Source organism: Triticum dicoccoides, chromosome 1A (assembly GCF_002162155.2).
Source record: "Triticum dicoccoides isolate Atlit2015 ecotype Zavitan chromosome 1A, WEW_v2.0, whole genome shotgun sequence".
Taxonomy (NCBI): domain Eukaryota; kingdom Viridiplantae; phylum Streptophyta; class Magnoliopsida; order Poales; family Poaceae; genus Triticum; species Triticum dicoccoides.
The window spans coordinates 197,281,450-197,290,275 of NC_041380.1; the positions used below are offsets into that span (position 1 = coordinate 197,281,450).

The following is an 8,826-nucleotide window of genomic DNA, read 5'->3' on the forward strand; positions in this document are numbered from 1 at the left end:
GTAAAACATCGTGTCCCCTTTGTCTCCTGTTACCTTCGATCCTTAGACGCACAGTTCGGGACCCCCTACTCGAGATCGGCCGGTTTTCACACCGACATTGGTGCTTTCATTGAGAGTTCCACTATGTCGTCGACAAAAGGTTCGATGGCTTGTTCGATCATCAACAATGATGTTGTTTCTGGGGAAATCTTCCTCCCTGGTCAGCTTTTTGTGTTCGGCGGCTTTTCTCTACGTTCCAAGTCAGTTGGTCATCTTGAACAGATCAATAGCTACGCCCCTCGTCATTAGATCAGATTTGGGAGCCTGAATTACGTCACCGATATCCGAGAAGACATGATCTTCGAAGGGTTCACGGCCTTGACCACTATTCTTCATCTCCTAGAAGGAAATTCATCGGATCCGTCATCAAGAACCACTCAAAGACGAACTATCATCCCTGCCCTGGCCTTAGATCCATAGTTGATCACTTCATCCGAAGATGGGTGTCTAGAACCCAACGAACTCTCTCGTACCACGGAGCTCTTTTTCGAAGACCCATAGGCAACTATGTCTTCGGCGAACTTGGAATTAAGCAGGACTCTCGCTGTCATTGGAGAGCCGAACTCGCCTCTGGATGCCAACTCCGAACTCTCAAAGCCCGCGTCTAGTGAGCACAACCTAGTAGAATCTGCCATGCCTAGCCCCGCAGGTCCTCGGTTCCCCGTCCAGCCTTCGCTCTTAAGCGGGGCCTTGGACTTAATGCGATCCCTTGCCATTACAGAAGCATCACTTCCGAACCACTCCTAGCCTGAACTAGTGGCTGAGCATAGGGAATTTTGCATCCCACCAACCACCCACTTTGTAGCCACTGTCGAAGACTTAACCGACATGATTGACTACACCTTGAAGACATCGACGGAATGGACGATGACGCCGGAGACAAACCAGGCCAAGACCCGCCCTTTACCGGGCATTGGACGGCCACCTCGACATATGATGTGTATATGGTGGATACACCTAAAAAGGATGACGACGATGGAAGGAATGATCCAAGCAAAGACAAGCTCGTCGAGGCACCACCAAAATGTCGATGTCAACGGCGACGCTCAAAATTGTGTCGCGAAAAAGAAAGAAATACCGTCACCGGAGATAATAACACTCCCGACGATGCCGAAGATCTTGATGACCCAGTCGAGCCTGCATCCGAGTGGGATGAATGGGAGGAGGGACAAGTTATCCCCGACGAGCCGGTCAGGAATGAAGATTCAGAAGATAGTAACTATCTACCAATCTCCGAGGAGGATGTCAGCCTCGGCAATGAAGATTTCATCGTGTCAGAGGAACCCCTCGAGCAAGAACACTTCAAGCGACAGCTCATCACAACTACAAGGAGCCTAAAAAAGAAACATCAACACCTTTAGGCCGAACAGGATACGCTCAATGACAGATGGACCCAGGTCCTAGCCACCAAAGAATATGGCCTCGAGCGCCAACCAAAGAGCTAATCGAAGCATCGGCTACTGCCACAATTCGACGACGCGGCCATTGATTCAATACTGTCAAGATATGACCGCGTTGATGAACCAGACCGACCACCACGTGGGCGAGAGAAAGCGGCTGCTTACACCGAATAAAAACCCACACCACCTTGCGCAGAGGGAGGGAGGTGGGAACTCCTGGTTACACCTACGACTTACGCTGGGACCTGGACAATGGAGCCGGTCAAGCTAGATCAATCTATGGGTCAAGGGGGCGTGCCCCGGCGCGAGAAAACAACCATCAAACCTAGCGCGATAGGCATAACCTCACCTAGGCTGAAAACAGAACATAGATGTCATCCGAACTCCGTCGTGACGTTGGCCGATACAGAGGCGCCACACACCCCTTATGCTTTAACGAAGAGGTAATGCACCACCAGTTTCTAGAATGGTTTAAACCCGTAAACATTGAATCATACGATGGAACGACAGATCCCGCAGTATGGGTTGAGGACTTTCTTCTCCATATTCACATGGTTCGCGGTGATGATCTCCATGCAATCAAATGCCTCCCTTTAAAGATGAAAGGACTAGCACGGCACTAGTTAAACAGCCTCCCAGAAAACTCCATTAGTAGCTGGGAAGATCTCGAGGATGCCTTTAGAGACAACTTCCAAGGTACCTATGTCCGACCTCCTTATGCCGATGACCTTAGTCATATAGTCCAGCAACCCGGAGAGTCAGCCCACAAACTCTGGACTAGGTTCTTAATTGAAAAGAAGCAAATCGTCGATTGTCCAGACGCCGAAGCCCTCACGGCCTTTAAACATAGCGTCCGCGATTAATGGCTCGCCTGACACCTCGGCCAGGAAAAACCGATGTCTATGGCAGCTCTTACCGCACTCATGACCCTCTTCTGTGAGGGAGAGGACAGCTGGTTGTCCCGTAGAAGCAACAGTACCAGCGACCCTGACACATGCGAAGCCAGGGATGGCGATGGCAGGCCACGACACAACAAATATAAGCATCGAAACAACAGTGAAGAAACTGAAGACACAGCGGTTAACGCCGGATTTAGTGGCTCTAAATCCGGACTGCAGGAGAAGCAATTCAAAGGAAACAAAGATGGTCCATCCAATCTCGACAAAATACTCGATCGTCCTTGCCAGATTCATGGTACCCCTGACAAGCAAGCCAATCATTCCAACAGAAACTGTTGGGTCTTTAAACAGGCCAGTAAGTTAAACACCGACAGCGCGTTTGTTTGGGGGGAGTTGGAGGTGGGGAATGGGAGTTGGAGGCCCGTGGGACTTAACTTCCCTTGATTGGGTCAGGGACATGGGAGTTAAGAGAGGTAGGGGAAAGGGAATTCGGAGGCCCAACTCCCATCAGACTCTTCCCGGGGGGACCCTAGTAATTCAGCCAGGGAGTGGGAATTGACGTTAAAAAAACGCGAGCTGTTCCTCACGTCCCACGGCGTAAGGGGATAAAGGCGCGAAAATTCTAGAGAAAGCGCGGTAAAATCCTACCTGATTACCCCTATTTAGCAGCGGCGCCATTCTTCCTCTAAACAAACCTTCGACCCACTAATTTCTCCTCCTTCTGCAGAGATGGCGGCACACACGAACAGGAGCTAAGGTAGCCCCTTTTTTCATCTTTCCATGTTGAATTCGTGGATATTTGCCTGCCAATCCAACCTTGTTTCATTCACATCTAGTTGTATCCCATCTGATTTTGCTAACAAAATTGGATTCGTTGCTTTTCCCTTCACAAACTGATGCAGATCTATTATTCTTTCTATTTTTTCTCCTGCTTCACAGGTCGCAGATTTGTCTCAGCACTTCGTTTCCCCTTTTCTATCAGGAGCAAGAGAAACCAAAAGGCTGCAGGTGGGAAGTAATCCTTCATTTTCTATCTCCTTTGTTCCCTTGTTTGATTCGTACGGGAAAGTGTAGAGAGGTCTCTGTCTTACATAGTAAGTGATGGCCTTTTTAGAAGCATAGGTGGGACATGGATGGGTATAATTAGTGGATGAAATCTCTTGTGCTTGTACAATTTTTTATGCTATTCTTCAGCTGCAGTTGTAGATCATCGCTGGCTTGCCGTTGTGGCTGCTACTTGCACATGTATATAACCAAGATTGTTCAGGATGTTTGCTTCATGCTCCTGTACTTTCTAAGTACAGTTTTAAATACACAATTAAGTGCCAACTGACAACTGTAAGTGGCATATGCAGATGCATATTTTACTGAGCATATATGCATGTTTCATTGACACATATTTTATATACACATGAACACACAAACAAATCTTGATAGCTGATACAGATTAGATGTCTTTTAAGTCCCAACTTATATGATTCTTGTAGCTTTTCCCTGTTCATGTCTTGTTTGATTAAGTGATACGGTACTCATTCTTTTACTTTATCTTCTACAGATCGCAAGCAAAGAACAAGAGGTACGGCTGAACTTATTCTTTTGTAACTGCAGAAATATGTTCGGATTTATCTGTCTGGCTCTCTCTTTGTCCTACTTAGCATCTGAATTTTATCAGTAATACACTAGAAAATGAGTGTAAATAGTTTGTGGAAAAATTCTAATACAAACGGATATGCTAGGCGAAATTAACACTATTGCTTGCGGCTGCTTGCTGTCGTGGTTGCGCACCTAATTGGTACTACATAGGTTCAGGACAAGGTTAAGCTTATGCGTATGCTTCCTTGCTTCCTGGTGCGCTATGTTTGAAATAATGTGAAATTCCTACAGCCTGCACTTTGAAAGATCTGCATCTTTATTGTCTATAAAACTGTTTATATTTCAGTCTAAAGAGTACATGTGAACTGAAAAAAGAGTAGTTTAATTCATGTTAATGCTGCACCTTATGGTCTTGTACATCAGTATAGTATAGCATTATGTAATAAGCATCCATTTGATTCATGTATTCGATTGCCTTATATAAAATACAGAATGGAGGGGGATTTGATCCATATCAAAATGCATCATGGGGGTACATTTTCAATGGAAGGACCACTTACTTATGATGGTGGCGAAGTGTCTATTTTTCGAGACTGTGACAGTGAGCGTACATTGTATTTTTGTCTAGTTCGCATGGCTAAGGACGTAGGTTTCAAGGATGGTGATGAGTTATATTATACAGTCCCTGGCTGCAGTCTTGACGAAGGAATTGATTTAATTCATGATGACAATTCTGTCATTAAGATGTTGAACTTTGCAAAGAAACACAACTTTGCAGACATCTATCTTAAACATAAAGTCCATGAAAATATGTCTGCTGATCCAAGATCTGGTCTGCGCTCTAATGAGAAACTTCCAGCTGAGGTACTTTACATGAAAACAAGTTACTTTTATCCATGCATTATTTTTCTTCACTGCTGATGCGTGACTTTCTGGTTGCTTGTTGCTTGGCTGTGTGTGATTGCTTATACATATGTGTGGCATTTAATCTATTGTACCTTATTTCTTATAGCTGATTGTGTGGCACTCTTATATAATTTTTTTCACAGACATGGCACGTCCACAAACAAACCGGGAAAACATAATCTTATGGCACACAATGAGGCAACGAAGAGTGAAAATACTCATACTTTTATATCTGTTGTTGCAAATCTTCATGATGTTACTTAGGAGGAGTCGATATAGGATGCGTCGAATTAGGCAACCTTCTTAGTATGACCCAATTACTCGAGCACAAACCCTGAACAACAAGATACAAGTAAGCGATACGGAATGCATTTTCCAACTACGGATGGATAGGCGTTGTTTCAGAGTGTTATGTTCTTTGGTAAGAAAAGTAGGTGGGTTGAAGGATACTAGGCATATGAGCGTGGAAGAAACGGTTGCCATGTTTCTTCACATACTTGCACATGATGAGAAAAACCGAGCAATCCATCATGATTTCCAGCGTTCACCTGAAGTGGTAAGTCGGAAATTCCATGAAGTACTAGGCGCAGTTTTAAAACTCTGGAAAGTGTTGCTTAAGAAGCCTTGACCAATTCCAGCCAATTGCGCTGATGGAAGGTAGAAGTGCTTTAAGGTATCACTTTAATATTTCAACATAAAAAAACAATTTTAGGTCTAGTTTTGTTCACGGTCTAACACATATTGTTGTTCCTATAGAATTGTTTAGGTGCCTTAGATGGGACATATATAGAACTTCATGTGCCCAAAACTGACAAACCAAGATTCCGTTCAAGAAAGAATGAAGTTGCAACAAATGTTCTTGGTGTATGTGCGCCAGACATGCAATTCATTTATGTATATCCGGGTTGGGAAGGATCTGCGGCTGATGGGAGGGTGCTTCGAGATGCTTTATCAAGATCAAATGGCCTTAAGGTTCCTCGGGGTAAGAGATTGTACAAAAGGGTCTATGTTAGTTAGATGCACATATTTTATACGTAGTTGACAAACCCATACATATGTTTCTATTGCGTAGGGTGCTATTATCTAGTTGATGCTGGGTACAAGAACTGTAAAGGGTTTCTTGCTCCATACAGAGGGCAACAGTATCATCTAAACGATTGGAAAAACCCACCAACAAAAAAAGAGGAATTGTTTAACATGCTGCATTCATCAGCAAGAAATGTGATTGAGAGGACTTTTGGATTGCTCAAGATGCGATGGGCTATCATTAGAAATCCCTCTTATTATCCTTTTGATACACAAGTTGATATAATTCTGGCATGCTGCTATCTTCACAATCTGATACGACAACAAATGTGAGTAGATCCCTGTGAACAATATCTAGATGAATACATGCTACGTCTTCAACAACAGCAAGTAAATGAGGATGTCATTCTGTCCACCGAAACATCATCCGAGTGGACTGAGAAAAGAGACAAGTTAGCTGATGAAATGTGGAAAGCTTGGATAGCCAAAAGACAAGATCGTTGATACACGCTAGTACATTTTTAGTTCTAGGACATTAGATGTTTGTTCAGGAAAATATGGGTGTCGAAACATTCTACACTGATATTTGTTTTCTCCCATATGTCATAGTAGCTTATGTGTCATTTCATTCACTTTCTTGTAATGATAGGAGAGATTGATTAATTTATGAACATCATATTTCCTACATGAGCATTTATATTCTGTATTGTTTGTACACACTCATTTCATTGTCATATTGAAACTATCAGAAAACCAAGTCAAAGGAGGCTAAATTGACATCGAAAAAGAGAGACAAGAGAACATGGACAGCGGAGGAGGAGAGGTTGCTTATTGACATTCTACATAACATGAATGATTCTTCTTGGAAAATAGATACTGGCCACAAGTCTGGATATCTGACCTACATTGAGAAGGAAATGGCTAAAGTGCTGCCACATGCTGATCTTAAAGCAAATCCACATATCAGGTCTAAAGTTAAGATTTTGAAGAAGCAACTTTCATATGTTCTGGAAATTATGCAAAATGGTAGTGGGTTTGGATGGGATGATGAGAAGAAGATGGTAACTGGAGATAGGGAGACGTATATGGGCTGGGCAATGGTACAATATGTAAATAAATTGTCTCTGTTTCATGTTATTTTCAACTAAAATTTAGTTTCTAATGGAAATTCATGCTCTTTTTTCTAGTCTCGTGAGGGAGCAGGTCCTTTGTACATGAAGCCTATGGTTAACTTTGACAAGCTATGTGAGGTATATGCTACTGATTTAGCTAAAGGAGGGAGTGCTAAAGGTCCGGGTGAAGAAGAAATAGTAGAAGATGGATCAACAGTAGATGCACAACCTACCAGCAAACCAGCCAAGGAGAATCTTCCTGAATTAAATGATACAAGCCCATCCGGTGGTTCTAGGCATGGTCGTAAGAGAACATACCCTGATGATGAAGCACTTGAGTCAGGTCTTGCAAGTGTGTCGAATACAATTGCAAAGTTCTTGGAAGCTGAGCAGGAGAATGCTAAAACCATGAATGGTTTACAGAGGGCATTTATGCATGAATCGCATGTTCATGAGCAAACATCAGCCAATAGAACCAAGTTACTTAATATTCTCCAGAATCTTAAGGGTCTCACAACCGAAGAGGTTGTAATGGCTATCCGTGTCATTGGTGGCGATGCTGGAAAGACATAACTTTTCATCAATTTGCGTGATGATTACAAAGTGGTGTTTGTTCGTCAGGAGCTTGACGCGGCCAAAAAATAATTGAATATTCAGATCTACAATTCTGGATTCTTAGTTTCATTTTTTATCTCAGGACTACTGTTTTCTTTTAAACTTGTTAGTAAGAACATTTGGTGCTTCCCAATTTATTTTACATTGCCATTTCCTATACAGTACACTAGTAGTACATTTATGGAAATATGCTGAATGATTGGTTCATGCTAGTGCTGTAAGAAAAGGATATTTTCATCTCTTTCATCAACCGATGTGGGTATTGCTGTGTCATGTGTTGCTCTCATTTCCTCCTACCTACAACAATGATCTTATGACATTGTATACTATATCTCGAATTGCTTACTAATTTTATTTTCATTTTTGCATTAAAATTACAGTAGTATATTATTTGGTAAATGCTGTCAGCTGGCTCAGGTAGGTCTTGAAATGTCGGAGGAAGATTGGCTTTTGGGTCAGCACCTGGATAATCGCAGCATGTGTACAGATAGTGTACATTTTTCCTTAGTTTGCCCAGTTTTAGATTTAATTTCATTTGCTCATTTTGTGTTACTGAAATGGTGTTTGTATCTGTTTTTGCTCACTTTCTATACTGCCCATCATTTTTACTTGGCCTTGGTCGGTTCAGTTTCTGTAGCTACTAAACATATCATTAACAACTCCCATTCCAAGACCCCTGAACCAAACAGAGGAAGTTAATTTTCTGTCAAATTCCCACGAATAATTCCCACCCTACACCAAACGTGGGACTGGGACTAATAGTCCACTTCCCATGTCTAATCCCACAACCAATTCCCCCTTAATAATTCCCAGTCCCTTTCCCTCAAACTACCAAACACGCTGCGAAGATAAGGGGAAAGGACCACCAAGAAAGGACAATGAAGAGCCCCGCCCACTGAGTACAGGGGGACAAAATAAATTCCACCTGAGGTGAAAACATTAAACAAGATATACGTCACACATATCCCAAAGAGGGAACACAAGTGCGCACTAAGGGATATCTATGTCATAGAGCCGGTCGACCCTAAATTTAACCCGTGGTCGGCTTGTCCGACCACCTTCGATCGCAGGGACCACCCGACGAGTATCCATCATGGAGGTTCGGCAGCTCTAGTCCTTGATCCAATTAATGATGAGTTCCATCTCACTCGAGTCCTTATGGACGGCGGCAGCAGTCTTAAGTTGATTTATCAAGACACTGTTCGTAAAATGGGTATTGGCCCATCAAGAATCAAG

General features: G+C 42.9%; 1 long non-coding RNA gene across 1 annotated transcript; it reads left to right on the top strand.

The window, feature by feature from the left end:
• The first annotated feature begins 3,292 nt into the window (after window positions 1-3,292).
• Window positions 3,293-4,535, top strand: LOC119277737. Its single transcript, XR_005137304.1, has 3 exons — window positions 3,293-3,346; window positions 3,894-3,914; window positions 4,423-4,535. It is a non-coding gene; the product is annotated as an uncharacterized LOC119277737 (long non-coding RNA).
• Window positions 4,536-8,826: the final 4,291 nt, after the last annotated feature.